The sequence below is a fragment of the Dipodomys merriami genome, unplaced genomic scaffold (genome assembly GCF_024711535.1).
Source record: "Dipodomys merriami isolate MVZ:Mamm:240054 unplaced genomic scaffold, mDipMer1.0.p SCAF_97, whole genome shotgun sequence".
NCBI classification, from domain to species: Eukaryota; Metazoa; Chordata; class Mammalia; order Rodentia; family Heteromyidae; genus Dipodomys; species Dipodomys merriami.
In genome coordinates this window covers 4,031,663-4,045,897 of record NW_027206590.1, presented here as the reverse complement: position 1 = coordinate 4,045,897, position 14,235 = coordinate 4,031,663, and positions in this window count along the sequence as shown.

The following is a 14,235-nucleotide window of genomic DNA, read 5'->3' as shown; positions in this document are numbered from 1 at the left end:
TTGCTTTTTGCCTCTTTGGGGGTGAGCCTCGTCCCTGCGCAGGTAAAGAAAACAGCTCAGCTGTGCGCATGGACCCAAATCCTACCTCTCTTCCCAAGCTGTCTTTCACAGGCGAACCACAGCCCTGACTTTCTGACTTCTGGCCTTTTATCATTCATGCAAGGTGTTCATTCCACAGGTATTTCCTGAGCACCTACACGGTGCCCACACTAGGGATCAGTGGAACCCAATAAATGTCGTCATTGGAAAAGCTCCTTTTGACACGTGTGTGTGTGTGTGTGTGTGTGTGTGTGTGTGTGTGTGTGAAAATGAAACCTTTGAAGAAAAGGAGTCAGTGAGGGTGGGGATCATCACTAACAAACTTATTCTTGAGCTGTCTCATCAAATCCAATCTAAACGCAAGCCCACAAACCCTGTGAAAGTAGGTATCTTTGCCCATTTCATAGGAAGTCACTAAGCTGAGATTTTTTAAAAAAGATGTTAGTAATTTTTAATATTTATTTTCAATGATTTCCCTTTTTATTTCATTGCTGTTATTATTTCTTTAGAATGACAACAGTTGTATTGATTGTTTCTCTGCACTGAAGATCAGACACAATGCATAAGAATGTTAGCAATGTATTTGATCAGAATGATTTGTATTATAAACTGAATTGTAATGAATCAAGATTCAGTTAAATATTTGTCTATTTGGAAATGTAGTTTGAAGACAGTGCAATAGATGTCTGTGACTAAAAGCACATACAATACCACTGTATCTAAATTTTTCTAAGTGTAGCATATTTATTTGTAGTTAAAGTGTACAAGCTTAAGCTGAGGGTTTTTTGTTGTTGTTGTTTTTTTTTTTTTGTCCATCATGGGGCCTGAACTCTGGGCCTGGGCGCTGTCCCTCAGCTCTTCAGCTCAAGGCTAGTGCTCTTCCACTTGAGCTACATTGCCACTTCTGGTTTTCTGGTGGTTTATTGGAGATAAGAGTTTCACGGACTTTCTTGCCCGGGCTGGCTTTGAACCGAGACCCTCAGATCTCAGCCTCCTGAGTAGCTAGGATGACAGGCGTGAGCCACTGGCGCCCGGCTTAAGTTGAGGTTTTAAGCTCCACAGGTAGGAACGAGAAGAGCTGAGTTCTAATGTCTAGCTCTTTCTGTTGCATACTTGGGAGGCAGGATTTGAATAGCGTGGTGAAGAATGAATTGAGAAGCAACAGAAACTTGACATGGGGTATGTAGCTATGAATGGTGCACACACTATTCCTGATTTATTGACAGGAGTCAATCTTTAGAGGTGCTCATGAAGAAAATGCTGGAAAGGTTGAACAGAGCCATCTGCTTATTTATGCACCTACCAAATACTTTCTTTTTTCTTTAGTGCTAGTCCTCAGATTTGAACTCAGGGCCTGAGCATTGGTCCCTTAGTTTTTTATTTTTCCTCAAGGCTAGAGCTCTACCACTTGAACCACAACTTCACTTCTAGCTTTTGGTGGTTCATTGGAGGTAAGAGTCTCATAGACTTTTCCACCCAGGCTGGCTTTGAATCTCTATCCTCAGATCTCAGTCTCCTGAGTAGCGAGGTTTATAGGCACGAGCCACCAGCGCTCAGCTACATCACTGAATACTTTTTTTTTTATGTTGGTTGTGGGTCTTGAACTCTGGGCCTGGGTACTGTCCCTCAGCTTTCAGCTCAAGGCTAGCGCTCTACCACTTTAGCCACAGTGCCATTTCCATCACTGAATACTTTTAAACTACGCACTGTACAACGTCAGACAGTGAAGCCCACTCAGGAGAGACACTTGCATCGAAACTGACAAGGTCCCTAACCAGAGGAGCAGGCTGGCCATGAGACCAGACTGACTATAAGCAGATAACAAACTGGCAATGTACCTTAATTCATGTAACTTCCCTTCACGGTACTGGAAGATAAACAGAGACACAACTGAATTTGAAGAGTTTGAGTGATTCATGAAATGGGCAGCTCCAAACCAGAAGGGGTTCTAAGACTCTGCTCAGGTGAGGGGGCATAAGGGACAGGCTCTTAGGGAGTGGTCTAACACAGTAATATTTTATGTTCTTACCACTATATTTGATTGATTATAGTGATCAAGTGGCCTTCTTTTTATCTATTCGCATCATAAGTATATTCAGTGCTTCTTCCAGTGGAGCTTAAGTTCTGTCTTTAATACAGGCAGTTTTTGTTTTTGTTTTTTACAAGAAATGGCTCTAATTTAGTTTTGCTATGTCTGTCCATCAAACAAGAAGAAGGCCATTGATGAAGACTAAGTGGTTTTGTCTGTTTGAGATTCTTTAGGTCGGGTCTCCATTTGGATCTACTTTAACAGACATAATGCCATCAGTAACTCAGGTGGATCTACTTTAACAGACATAATGCCATCAGTAACTCAGGTGGATCTACTTTAACAGACATAATGCCATCGTAACTCAGGCTGGGTGCATCATGAGAGAAGAGCCTGGGGAGGAAAGGTATTTTAGCTTTTCCGGTTTGAAATTGACTCCCAGGCAAATAGAGCGGCCTTACCACCTACTGAGCGGCAGGCAGAGGAAGCCTGGGAGAGCCCAGAAGGACGGGGGTGAGTGACTTGTGTTGGGGTCTGAGTGGGAGGAACTCTGGGCCTGAGCTCTGCATGAGATCGAATTCCCACCTTGCAGAGGCTTACACTGGGGCAGGGATAGGCTGTTGGATCCAAGCTCAAGGTTGAGGCCCAGTGCTTCTTAGCTGCTTTGCAGTCCTCAGGGTTGTTGGCTCATTATATTTTTTAAGATTTACTTGTTAAAGTTAAGGTAAAATCATATATATCTATGGTGCATAATAGGATATTAAAGAATATACATTCCTTAGAGAATGGTTATATTGGGTTAACTAACATATATTTTACTTCACATACTTTTATTTATGTTGCAGTGCTAGGGATGGAATCTGGGTTTTTTTTTTTGTTTTGTTTTTTGTTTTTTTGTCAGTCGTGGGGCTTGAACTCAGGGCCTGGGCACTGCCTTTGAGCTCTTTTACTCAAGGTTAGTGCTCTACCACTTTTTTTTTCTGTTTTTTTTTTTAAATTTATTTTTTATTGTGAAAATACTGTACAGAGGAGTTACAATTACATGGGCAAGATCATGAGTTCATTTCTTATCAAGCATTGTAGCCTCCTCCTTTGTTTCCCCTTCCCATCCCTTGCCAGCCTCCCTGCCCTGCCCCCCACCCAATTCTCCCCCCCTCCGCCAAAGTTATAAAGTTCGTTTTCGACATGACAACTTGTACTTCTCATTGTAGCAACAGGTCCACCTGTATCCTTATTTAAATGACTTGTTTTTCCCCTTCCCCTCCACAAATTATACCGACATCAAATACAGTGAAAGCAGGGGTTATACTGTGGGGGAGGGACATACAAAGCAACAAAGAAATTTATAAATGTGTTAGAAACAAATGCATGAAAGAAAAAAAACATTTAAATACATATCTTAGGGTTCATTTTCCTAACATCACCTTATCTGACCTTTTCTGCTTGACTCATACATATACTAGATATTGCAAATAAGGGAAACCATGAGACCTATGTTTCTTAGTGCTCTACCACTTTAAGCCACAGCTCTACTTCTGGTTTTCTGGTCGTTAACAATAGGTGTCTCATAGGGACTTTCCTGCCCAAGCTGGCTTTGAACCGAGATCCTCAGATCTCAGCCTACTGAGTAGCTAGGATTACAGGTGTGAGCCACCAGCACTGGGCAGGAATCTGGGGTCTTGCGCATACTAAGCAAGCACTCTACCACTATGCCACACCCCCAACCCCTCATATTCTCCCTCCCTGTCTCTCTTCCCCTCAACCTCTCCTTTCCCTCCCTCAACCTCTCTTCTTCCCAAAATTTGTGGTAAGAATCCTTAAAACTTACTCTTAGGGCTTTTGAAGAATAGAATTCAGCTGAGCACTAACCCAGGAGGATGAGATCTGAGCATCATGGATTGAAGGCAGCTGTGGAGGACCAATCAGAAAGACTCATCTCCAGTTAACCAGCAAAAAAGTAGAGGGGTGGCTTAAGTGGTAGAGCCTCAACAGTGACTGGAAAAAAAAGTTGAACAAGAGCACAAGGCACTGAGTTCATGGTCTTTCGTCCTGGCTACTGTACACAGAAAAGAATAGAATAGGTTATTACTAATATAGTAATATATATTGTTTTATCTATCTATCTATCTATCTATCTATCTATCTATCTATCTATCTATCTATCTATCTATCTATCTATCTATCTATCTATCTATCTATCTAATCTATCTATCTATCTATCTATCTATCTATCTATCTATCTATCTATCTATCTATCTATCTATCTATATGTTGTGCCCCTCTCCCTTGTAGCCTCTGCCCATCACTATCTCTTTGCTCCTGTGAGTTACTGTGTTCTAGAGCCCGCTGTCAGTGAGATCCCGTGCTGCTGTGTTTTTCTTTGCTTGGCCTATGTCACCATGTTCCTCTGTGTGGTTGTGAGTGACAGGGTTCTACTGGGTGGATGTGCCACATTTCTTGGGAGCTTGTTTGGAGGTCCTGTCAGGGGATCACAGCTACTCCTCTATCGGGGATGGTCGTCCTCTTTGACGGAGCACAGCTTTGGGAGGGACACACATGGTGTGGTGACAGGAGAAGGGGACCCACCTAGCCAGCCGGATCAGCTGAACCAACCCTGGCAATCCATGGGTGACAGTCAGATTGCCCTCACATCCCACATTTCTTTGTAGGCCTGAGAACAGTCACCTGGGCTGGGCCCAGCACAGAGCTGCTGTGTTGAGTGCTGTACCCAGCATATTGGTTCCCTTTTCCTGCCTGTTTCCTCATGGCAACTGGGTGGTTGCTGTAGCTCCAGCTCTTATGCACACATATTGGAAGGCTGGAGAGAAAGGATCTCTTTTCCTTCTTTTTTTTTTTTTTTATCTTTTATCTTTTGTTGTTGTTGGTTCTGGGGCTTGAACTCTGGGACCCGGTGCTGTCCCTGAGCTCTTCAGCTCAAGGCTAGCCATCTATCACTTCAGCCATAGCCCACTTCTGTTTTCTGGTGGTTAATTGGAGATAAGAGTCTCACAGACTGTCTTGTCCAGGCTGGCTTGGAATCTCCATCCTCAGATCTCAGCCTCCTGAGCAGCTAGGATGACAGGTGTGAGCCACCGGCGCCCAGCCATCCTCTTTCTCCTGGAGGAAAACCTTTCCAAGATGTCACCTAGTAGATTTCCCTTTCATTTTTTCCCCACTGCCCAGGATTGAATTACCTGCTACTCTCGGGTCCTCCTATCAGTACACTGCTCACATTTGTCTATAGCTGGCCCATTTCCTAAGCCCACTACCAATCAGTGCTTAGTCTCTAGAGGAAGTGGAGGTGCTGGTTTCTACTAGACTTGGTCTCCTGAGCCCCAGGAGACAAGTGGCCCACCCAGGGTTGCTGGCCGGCATCATCATCACAGTCCAATCATCCCGCTGGCTGGAGATGGAGAGAGTTGAGGTTTATAGAGAGGGAAGGTCTTCTGCCCTGAATTTCCCTCTGGAATAACTTTCCAGGGACAATCCCTCTGTGGGCATCTGGGATGCTGATATGCAGCTTCCTGAATGGAAGGGGCTGTTGTCCCGTCAGCTCGGTTCCATAGGCCCAGAGATCTGGGACAGTGAGCCACCTAGCGATGGTCTAGTGAGAGGATCATGAGTTCTCCGTGGACCCCCAGGCATCTTGCTGTTTTCACTTGCAGCTTGCATTGTATATGTTTCCTGGGGGAAACCAAGATGCTGCTTTTCTGAGATCATGTGCTGCTGTGGATTCTTTCGCATCCTGCATTCTGTTGAGTACACTCAAAGTCCTCCTATAGTCTGCCAGGTCCTTAAATAAACACCTTCCTTGGGGATAGAATCTTGTCTCTCCAAGCAGGATTTGGAGGTGGGGGAGAGACAGAACACAGACAGAGAAACAAGCCCTGTTTTGAGGCTTAGTGAACAGAATCTGGGCTTGACTATCATCGCTCTGGTGGGTTGGGTGTGGTCTGCTGAGACTTTGGCTTGTGCTATTTACACCACATGTTTCAAGTTAGTTTATAATAATCTCTGCTGGCTAGAGTATCAGGACTGAAGTCCTACTAGAAGTGCTGTGGAATAGAATAGACAAGTAGATAATATATTTTAAATTATAGCCAGTAGTCTGAAGGAATCTGGGTTGAATATTGTATTACAATTTGGCATATCTTAGTTATTACTATATTCAGAAAAGTGGTTTTCTGGGCTGGGAAGGTGGCTCAGTGGTAGAGTGTTTGCCTTGCATGCCTGAGGCCCTGGGTTCCATTTCTCAGCACCACATAAGCAAAAAGAAAAAAGCTGGAAGTGGCGCTGTGGCTCAAGTGGTAGAGCACTAGCCTTGAGCTGAAGAGCTGAGGGACAGCACCCAGGCCCAGAGTTCAGGCCCCATGACCGGACCCCCCCCCAAAAAAAAAAAAAAAAAGAAAAGTGGTTTTCTTTCTTTCTTTTTTTTGTCAGTCATGGGACCTGAACTCTGGTCCTGGGCACTGTCCCTCAACTCTTCAGCTCAAGACTAGCGTTCTACCACTTGAGCCACAGCGCCACTTTAGGCCTTTTCTGCCTATGTGGTGCTGAGGAATCGAACCCAGGGCCTCATGCATGCTAGGCAAGCATTCTGCCACTGAGCCATCTTCCCAGCCCTAGAAAGGTGGTTTTGAGCAAGGGACAAGATGGTAATGACCTTCCTACCTAAGTCCCAGAAATTACCATGAACTCATGGTTGCAGCAGAAAGAATGGGGTGCTGGGCTGGCTTTCAGCTGTGATCCTCAGCAGATGTGAGTCACCAACACCCAGCTTTATAAGCATCTCTTGAAATGCCAAGAGGCCCCTTGCATATATTCCTTCATTCCTTCACTTGTTCCCAGTGGGGCTGTTGGCAACGTGAATTGGCTTTGTTAGCTTACTTTGATTTAGGTTAATGTAGACAATGTCCTTTTAGAGCTTAGTTTGATCAACAATATCAGAAAGCAACAAGAAGAAAAACAGAAAGTGCAGCCATCCTTACCTGGTGCCCGGCACTGAGCTGCCTTGGAGGGAGGTAGAGTTTGGGGGTGGCACAATTGTTATTATAGAATTCAGATCTTGAACTCTGGGCCTGAGCACTGTCCCTCAGCCCTTCAGCTCAAGGCTACTGCTCTACCACTTGAGCCACAGCACCACTTCTGGTTTTCTGAGTGGTTTATTGGAGATAAGAGTCTCACGGACATTTCCTGCCCTGGCTGGCTTTGAACCACCATCTTCAGATCTTAGCTTCCTGAATAGTTAGGATTACAGGCATGAGCCACTGGTGTTTGGCTGTGCTTTGGGGATTTTGTAACAGCAACACACAATAAACTGAGACATTGAGTGATATATACAAAATATCCAAATGCTACTTTTTTTTTTTTTTTGGTCAGTTGTGGGACTTGAACTTGGGGCCCCAGCATTGTCCCTGAGCTCTTTTGCTCAAGGCTACTGCTCTACCACTTTGAGCCACAGTACCACTTCCGGTTTTCTGGTGATTACCTGGAGATAAGATTCTCATGGACTTTCCTGCCTGGGCTGGCTTTGAACCAAGATCTTAGCCTCCTGAGTAGCTAGGATTACAGGCATGAGCCACCAGCACCTGGTTCCATTATTACCATTTTTAAGATGTAATCAAGATAAGATTATGAATGAGACAGTTTTGCATTCTCTTTTTGCTTTGTTTGAGATCTGATGTGTAGTTTACAGTTGTCATCTTGGACTCACCACATTTCCATGAGCAGCAGCCAGATTTTATATTCCTTTGACTCTCTATATGTGACTTTACATGGATGGACCCAGAATAGATGATCTCACTATGTAAAAATGCCCATCCTCCGTTCTCTTGGTTTACTTGACTTTCAAAATACACAACCTGCTAATTTTCCCTTTTAAAATAATAAGTCTGGGCTCCTCAGGTTGGTGTGTTGTTTGAGAAGCCCCTAGGTTTCCAGAGAATTTATTCCACCCTATTGACCTTTTCTAGACGTATCACTTGTGCAAAAATCTGTCAGGAATGGTAGAAGAATTATAACAGCCGTGACTGAGTTTGGCCTTTGACTCAATGGAGAGAAACTAATTACGTGGAGAGAAAGCAATTATGGGCTAAACGACAGGCGCTTGATATTAATCCCCACCCAGCCACAGGTGCTTAGACAGAATGTGCACTGTAACACAGCATGGGGCTGGGCTGAGAAGAAATAGTGCCCAGCGGTCAATAGAAAGGGGTGGACAAATGAAGAAGACAGAGCGGGGACAATGCCATCAAGAATCCAATGTATATCCTACAAAATTAAGAAGAGTGAGGGAAGGGGTGGGCAAGGGAGGGATGGGAGAGGATGTTGAAAGGGGGAGACATTGATCAAGATATATGGTATTCATAAACGGCTTTGTTAAATGGCAACTTATGTGTACAATGACTTAAAGATAATGATTTTTTGGGGAAAAAAAAAGGATTATTGTCCTGAAGAACCAGGTGACAATGCCAACCGCAGCATAAGGGCAGTGTGCTTCAGTCCCAGCTCTCTTAACAGGTATTTAATGACTTGAAAGATTTTTGGATGAGCTAGATGAATGCCCTTTGGTTTGGGGAACAGGAGGTTAGAAGTCTTCTCTATGGAGATGACATGGTTTTATTGTCATGAGTTGGGAATGGCCTCATTACTGGGATTTTTATTTTTAATGGTCCAGGGTGAACAGCTTGCCATTTTTGGCAAGCATCCTTTAACACGGAGTTGGCTTTTATTCAACCTGGAATTGCACTACTCATTTAGTCACTTAGGTATACATTTTCCTACCAAGACATCTAGAGATTCACTGGAAATGTATTTAGTTGGTTTTCAGATTCTTTTTCTTCTCCTCTTTAAACAAAATTATCTTTAAGTAGTTGTACAAAGGAGCTGCTGGGGCTGGGAAGGTGGCTCAGTGGTAGAGCGCTTGCCTTGCATGCATGAGGCCCTGGGTTCAACTCCTCAGCGCCACATAAACAAAAAGAAAAAAGCTGGAAGTGGCGCTGTGGCTCAAGAGGTAGAGCGCTAGCCTTGAGCTGAAGAGCTGAGGGACAGTGCCCAGGCCCAGAGTTCAGGCCCCACGACTAGACCCAAAAACAAAAACAAAAAACTCCAAAAAAAACAAAGGAGCTGCTATTTAACAAAGCAGTTTACGAATATAATATATCATAATCTGTGTCACCTTTCAACATTTTCACCCATCCCTCTTAATTTGCTAGGATATACATTGGATTCTTTCTTTCTTTTTTTTGGTGCTTATGGGGCCTGAACTCTGGGCCTGGGCGCTGTCCCTCAGCTCTTCAGCTCAAGGCTAGCACTCTACCACTTGAGCCACAGCACCACTTCTGGCTTTTACTGCTTATATGGTGCTGAGGAATGGAACCCAGGGCCTCATGCATGCAAGGCAAGCGCTCTACCACTGAGCCACCTTCCCAGCCCTACACTGGATTCTTGCCTGCATTCTTTCCCCTTTTTTCTTCATTTGTCTACTCCTTTCCCCTTGACCCCACCCCACTCCTTTCTAGTACCTGCTTCCTGGTGTCCCTTTTTCTGAATTTTGACTTTCCTGTTCTACGGAATTACACTATTTGAGTTTTCCCTATTGCATGTACCCTATTTCAGTTAATCCATTTGTATGCACTTGCCTACCAACCAATGTATTACTTATATAAGTTTATAAGCTAAAATCTAAAACTTTAGGTATCTCACGGGTGAGGTGTTAGTTTCTTAAATCTTTCTTGGGAGATAAGTTACCTGTACTTCAAAAAGCATGTAAGCTAAAACATGTTAAGGCTTAGAACTTGATGAATGATCCCATGGTTTCCCGGTGTAAACTCTGGTCCTTAGTAATTTTCTCAAGGCAAACAGATTTCCAGAGATATTCCCACAGGGTATTTCACCAGGGATTCCACATCCCACATGTATTCCTACAGACATCATTATGGACATCCTCATACGTATTCCACACCTGTTCCCACACGTATTCCAACAGACATGCCCACAGACATTCCTCCCCTTGATTCCCAGACATTCCTACAAGAGAGCAATGTGTACATTCCACAGATATTTCTCCTCACATTCCCACAGACAGTCCCCCACTTAGTCCCACAGGTATTACATTCTCATAGCCATTCCCACAGGTAGACATCCCTATGGGCATTGTCAAGGACATGTCTCCATTTTTCTTATGGCTGTTCCCCAAGGTATTTCATAGACAGTCCCACAGAGCCCTCCTCAGGCATTTGCACAGATTTCTCATAAATACCCTTGTAGGAATCCCCACAAATAATCTCATCCATATCCTCACCGATATCCCCAAAGACATGCTCACGGGTATTATTACACAGTCATTTCTAAAGGCGTTCCTGAAGACATGCGCACAGGAATTCCCACAGGTGCCTGGCTTCTCTTTGACTGGGGTTGGGGGCTTGGTTGATTGTCAGGGCCCTGGGAGCCTCCCTCAGCTGGTGTGGTGGAATGTCTGTGCCACAGGCCAGTTCTTACTGCAGCAAGGACTTCAAAGGACTCTCTGAACACATCACATCCTTAAAGAGATAGAGAGAAAAGGCATTCCCCAAAGTGCCTTTGTAGGAAGGGCTTGGGCCATCCTAAGGCTCTGGCAATGCTTCTTTTGGTGACAACTCACAGTTAAATTCTCCTCAGACCACCCAGTAGGAAAAGCCATGTTCTGTCATTCATGTTGTACCGAGCACTTGTAAGTGGCTGTGTGTCTCTCTTCCTCCTCCTGTGGCTACCAGGAAATGAAGCATAAAAAAAAATCTGGTTTCTCTGATCTTAGAATGTGCTGGACTTTGTCTTACTGCTGCTGCCTTCTCTTTTCCACATCATGATGTCTTTGTAGAGTCCTTGCTTAAAAAAAAAAAGTGCTGAGTTGTATGTGTTTATATCGACATCTTCACCATTTTCCAGGATGAGCGGAGCTACAAATACATACTACATATGGAATTCAAGCCTTCATATATCACCCAGAACAGCTCGTGAGGGTGGGGACAGGAGCAGGTCTCCCTTGGGCCTGGCCAGTGGCTTCCTGTTGGACCCTGGACTAGGCACCAGGGTTTCATAATAACAGCTTCGCTGTTGGGGAAGCAATAAGCTCCTGCTCAGGCCCATGTGGGACACAGAGCTTTCCATGCACAGCGTTCCAAACTGCAATGGTGGAACCTGGGAACCCGTGCTAAGACAAAACGGTGATGCACACGTGTGCGTGCGTGTGTGAGTATTCTGTTCACTGATAAGGCAACAGTGAGCCCCGAACCAGCCAGCAGTGAAGGATGGGTCCAGGTGGAAGGGATGGACCCACTGCAGCCCAAGAAAAGCCCACAAAAGGGGTCTGGAGCTGGTGGCTTCACACCTGTAATCCTAGCTACTCAGGAGGCTGAGATCTGAGAATCACGGCTCCAAGCCAGCGTGGGCTACAAGACTTTTATCTTCAAGTAACCACCAGAAAACCAGAAGTGGTGCTATGGCCCAAAGCAGTACAGTGCTAGCCTTGAGCATAGCATCTAGGTCCCAAGTTCAAGCCCCATGGCTGACATTAAAAAAATAATAATAAAAAGGAAGCCTTCAAAAGGGTCAGTGTGGGAAATGCTTCTTCCCCATCCTTGGGGTCAGGCCCTGGGTCATGGGACAACTGGAGTACGTGGACTTTGATTGTGGTGGCTCTGTGGTGGGGAGAGACCATGCCCTGGGGATGTGTGTGTGTGTGTGTGTGTGTGTGTGTGTGTGTGTGTGTGTGTGTGTGTGTGTGTGTGTGTGTGTGTGTGTGTATGTATGTCATCAATTGCACAGGAATACAGGTATGCTTCGCCATCTAGAATGAATCACTGAGCAATGAGGCCGGTCAAATCCTCTGCCTATCTATGGTGAGTTGAGCACCCTCAGGGTTCCAGAAAGCAGTACTCCAAGGAGGGCAGTGCATCCTCTCAGACCAGGGAGGTAAGGGGCAGGTGCTCACCTGAGCAGGCGCAGGAGTGCAGGTAGATGCCAAGGCTTGGATCCCCTGCCCAATTTGGTTGTTGGACTTGCCCAGATGTGTAGATCCCTGCGTCTTGGTTTTCACCCCTGTAGGAAAGGTGCTGGAGAGGGCAGGGGTGAGTAGCAGGAGGTTGGACCTTCCTGAGTCTCCATCCCTTGGTGTGTGAGCTGGGCTGAGCATGGCTGCTGCCCGGGTATGTCTCGTGGAGGCTGAACCCAGGCAGAGCTGGAGGATGGTAAGGTCAGCACACATAAGGGGCTAGGGGCCGGGTAGGGGAGGTGAAGCTGTGCTTGCTGGCCCGTCAGTGTCCAGCCGTCACCGCCACTGACTCCAGACTCCCTTTTGCAGCCGTCTCCCTGGTGACAGTTGCTATGGTTGTCTCCGAAGTTCAGCAGCTGCCCCCCCATGGTGCAGGGCCCCACGCGCTGCTGTCTGGAGTCCTTTTAACCCACAATTTATTAGGTTTGTTGTCCGTGATGACTTCTCCAATGAGCCCGTAAATTAGGAATATTATAAAGCATCCCCGGGGTCTTAGACAGATAACTTGTGCCACAGGGTCCATTTATGGACCAATTACGATCAATTGACATTTCCCTCAGCATCACCATCCATTGAGATGCAAATGGCTCTGGGGGTGAAGGGAGATGTCTGCCCCCCTGTGCAGTGGTTAGGGTAACCTGAGCATAGCTTCTTCTGTGCCTACAGGTTCCCCATTACCAAGTCTAGGACTTAAAGCCATGTCATGCTGGTAGGGCCCCTTCTGCCTTCCAGAGCTTTCCCTGAGGGGCTGTTGTGTTCACTCCCTCCTCAGTCATGTATTCATTCACTTATTCACTTGTTCACTGGTGCATGCACTCATTCACTTACTAATTTGCTTACTCACTTTTCACTCATTCATTCATTCACTCAGTCACTCATTTGCTCATTCACTCACTCGTCATCTGGTCACTCATTCATCCATTCACTCATATGGTCCCTTGTTCACTCATTTCCTTCCTTATATTCTCACTCAGCCTCTCAGCCAATTACTCATTTACTCTCCTATGCATTCATCCACTCATTTACTCATTTGTTCACTCATTTACTTATTCGTTTATTCATTTACTCACTCATTCACCCATTCATCCACTCACTCATTCATTTTTTTTCTCCTTGTAGAGCGTCCCTCCTTCCTTGGATGAATGTTTAACGAGTAGCCTTGCCTCTTTGGGAACGTCTATAATGGTATAAGTAGTAGAGAAGATGATGATTGAAAAAAAATCCTATAAAACTTTGTCTGTTTCTGAGTATTCAGGTCTGCCAGAAATGTCCATTGTCCAGAATAAGAAACCAGGGCATGCTTGCAGTAGAAAAACTTGCCTAAAATCAGAGAGGAGAGGAGCAGGGAACTTTGGGAAAGTTCTGTTTTACTGTATGCTTCTGTCACTGCTTTTGTAAAACAGGGTACGACAGAACCTGGGTCTCAGGGAGGACCCAGAGCAGCTTTGCAGCATTTCTCTGAGAGGATTCTTTAAAAAGAAGAGAATACAATTCTTTCCTTACGTAGGGACTGCTAGCACTTTCTAGAAATACCAGTAAGTCACCCAGAGATTTTTGAGGAAAAAGTTCCAGCTGTGAACCTGAGGAGAAACAATTTTCCCCAGGCCATAGGATCAGTGGTGGGGCAGAGCCAGGATGGGGGCTCAGTCGATTTCATAGTATAGAATGTGCCAGAGCCCAAGGACTCTGGGGCCATCTCTCCCAGTGCCAACAGCAGACAGGGGAGATGATCTGCCCGGCAAGTGTGCAGCCCAAGGCATGTCCTGTCTAGGCAGGACAGTCCCAGCTCTTAGTCCAACCCCTGGCTGGCTGTGTGAGTCTTGTCTGGTGACTATGCAGACTCAGTGTTCTCATCCCTTTAGAAGGACCAATGGCTTCTGGATCACAGCCTCCTTATAGTGTTAGGTTTCAGGCACTGACCTGGGCACCAAGTCTGGGCCCTGATTGGTCCACACCAAACCTCATGCTGGGCTCTGATTGGTCCACACCAAATCCCATGCTGGGCTCCAGGGGGTCCACACCAAACCCCATGCTTGATCCCTGACTCCCTCTCCTCACACTGTACACCCACCCCTGGCAAACGCTGCTGCTCAGACCTATGCCTGGTCTCCAGTCCCCTGATACAGGGCCTTAGCGC